Below are 2,679 nucleotides of genomic sequence, written 5' to 3'. Positions count from 1 at the left end.
GGCACCCACCAGTTACAGATCGCCATTTTGAAAATGCCCCTTTTATCCCGACTCTTTGTTTTCTGTTAGTTAGCCAATCCTCAATCCATGATCTCTTGTCTTGTGCCTGTTATTCTCTGCGAGGTAAAGGCCAGAAGCAGTGGCTGCAGCGTGGCAGGAAGCGGCAGAAGGCACGGGTGGGTGCAAGCGTGGAGAATAACAAGCAGCAGGGATACCACCTTTTATGTGGCACCTTATCGAATGCCTTTTGGAAATCCAAATATACTGCATCCATTGGTTCCCCTTTATCCACCCTGCTCGTTACCACCTCAAAAACTCGAATAAAATTGTCAGACACGATTTCCCATTCATAAAACCATGTTGACTATTCGAGATTGTATTATGAGTCCGCGAATGTCCTGCTCCTACTTCTCAATAATGGATTCTCGCATTTTCATTTTACACACACTCGGATTGGTTGAAACGCAGAGATGAAAGGGATGAAAAGAAAAATCTGAGCCGTAGTCGGCAGGATTCGAACCTGCGCGGGGGAGACCCCAATGGATTTCTAGTCCATCGCCTTAACCACTCGGCCACGACTACTTGCTCAAATTGCGATGCTGCTCACTTAAAATCGCAATAATCCAGCGCTCTGCAACACAGAGCCACAGAACTTGAACAGGTGTCAGCCGTCGCTCAGGTGGATCGGGTGCTCAGGCGAGTCACTCGTTCGTATCGTGATGAACAACACCAGCTATCAGACAATTAAACCTCGATTCAAATCCACGTGGAACAATGAATTTCTACTGCCTTCAAAACCTTCGTTTTAATTTATCTCCAACATTGGATGTGTGAAAAAACACTAATAAACTAACTGGGACAATCCCACTTTCCACAGTATAATTTCACTGATATTTCAGCGATTTTAAATCTTGCTCTCTGCGTCACCTCGATGTCAGAACCACAATAATGAGCAAGAAATGAAAGGCGGAGTTGTGAGCAGACCCGGGCTAATTCAGCACCCCGAGGGAGTGATGGAGGCAGATTCAATCATGGCTTTCAAAACGGAACGGGAGAAGGACTTGAAAGGAAAAAAAATGCAGGGCTCCGGGGATATGGAGAGGGAGTGGGACGAGCTGGATTAGTCTTGCATCGAGCCGGCACGGACTTGATATGCCGAAAGGCCTCCTTCCGTGCTGTCACCTTTCCATGATTCTGTGATGCAAATGGAAGGAGAGTCAATGAGCAGTAAAAAAAAAGTGACGGTAATAACAACTACCAAGAGTGGGGTTCGAACCCACGCGGGTATAAACCCATTGGATCTTAAGTCCAACGCCTTAACCACTCGGCCATCCTGGTTCGTCCACAGTTGAGTTTTATGTGTAATATACTTGAGTGTCACTTCTACTACGCTTTTCTTTGTCATCAAATAAATGCTGACAACAGATTCACTGAAATTCGAAGAATGTCCAACGCCACCTGTGGTGAATGTTCATCACCAGACGACACCAGCTCCTCGTTCGTATCGTGGTGAGTGTCCTCGCCTGTTATTCGGGCACCCGTTAGTGTAGTGTTGAGGGACAGAGAGAGTGAGGCATCGGAAAGGGCGCAGAGGAGGTTTACCAGAAAGATCTCACATGCAGCAATGAAAAGGATGGCCAGTTCATCTGCTTTTTGGTGGTGTTGATTATCGTCCAGGTTTCGAAATTTGAGGAAAGCAAGTTCCCACAAACAGCAATGACAGAGTGACAGGTGCATGAGGCAGATGGAACAAGAGTGTCAATGAGCAGCATCAAAATGTAACAGAAATAGGATTCGAAACATCCCAATTACAGAATCAGATGGATTTTGAATCCAATGCCTTGACCACGCGGCCATTCTAACCGTTGAGTTGACTTAATAGTGAGTGTCGCCGAGGGGTTCAGACGATGGACTAGAAATCCATTGGGATCTCTCCGCGCAGGTTCGGATCTTGCCGACTGCAGATCCCATTATCTGCGTTTCAACATGCAGCAAACTTCTTGTGGAATTACTCATTCTTTCGTGAATTAAAAATGCACGGCTTTTAACACCTCGAGTTGCATGCTCATTGGAATTGATCTGCATGATTTCACGGAATCTGCGATTGAAATAGAACAAAAATGTGCCAAATGACCGATTATCTGACTCTCTCTGTCTGTTTGAGTCACCCTATGTGTACATTTCCGTGTGCGTGTGTGTGTGTGTGTGCGCACGCACCTCACACTTTCTACGTTTTTCTGAATGGGTTTCTGTCTCTTTCTTTCTCTCCCTCACTCTCTCCCGCGTTCCTCACATAATTTGACTCTGGACATGATCCAACAAAGAGATGGAAAAGTGGTCGCTCAGACTTCTTTCATCAGTGGCCCGTGGAAAGATAAATAAAGTGTCATTAAGCACCAGACCGAGTGGTTAAGGACTTAGATCCAATTATGTGACACCAGGGTGAACCCCACTCCCGGTAGCTCTTTAATTTAATCCTGTTACACTTTCATACTGCTCAGGTCCACTCGTTTTCCATCGGCATTATGTACCTGTTACTTTGTCATTGCGGTTTGTGGGATCTTGTTGTGCGCATGCTTCGAAACCTGGATGATAATCCTCCCTCAATCAACACCACCAAAAAACAGATGAACTGTTGGTTCTGACATCGAGGTGAAGGGTGAGGCAGAGAGCAGCTTT

The 2,679-nt window shown here is 45.9% G+C and overlaps 2 non-coding genes across 2 annotated transcripts; both read right to left on the bottom strand.

Moving 5' to 3' along the window:
• Nucleotides 1-499: 499 nt before the first annotated feature.
• On the bottom strand, nucleotides 500-582 carry trnas-aga (transfer RNA serine (anticodon AGA)). The gene has a single exon. It is a non-coding gene; the product is annotated as a tRNA-Ser (tRNA).
• Nucleotides 583-1,255: 673 nt separating this feature from the next.
• Nucleotides 1,256-1,338, bottom strand: trnal-uaa (transfer RNA leucine (anticodon UAA)). Its single transcript has one exon. It is a non-coding gene; the product is annotated as a tRNA-Leu (tRNA).
• Between the last annotated feature and the right edge of the window lie 1,341 nt (nucleotides 1,339-2,679).

The sequence above is a fragment of the Heptranchias perlo genome, unplaced genomic scaffold, assembly GCF_035084215.1.
Source record: "Heptranchias perlo isolate sHepPer1 unplaced genomic scaffold, sHepPer1.hap1 HAP1_SCAFFOLD_56, whole genome shotgun sequence".
In the NCBI taxonomy this organism is placed as follows: domain Eukaryota; kingdom Metazoa; phylum Chordata; class Chondrichthyes; order Hexanchiformes; family Hexanchidae; genus Heptranchias; species Heptranchias perlo.
The sequence above is the reverse complement of the archived record's forward strand: the minus strand, read 5'-3'. Positions and strand labels throughout refer to the sequence as shown.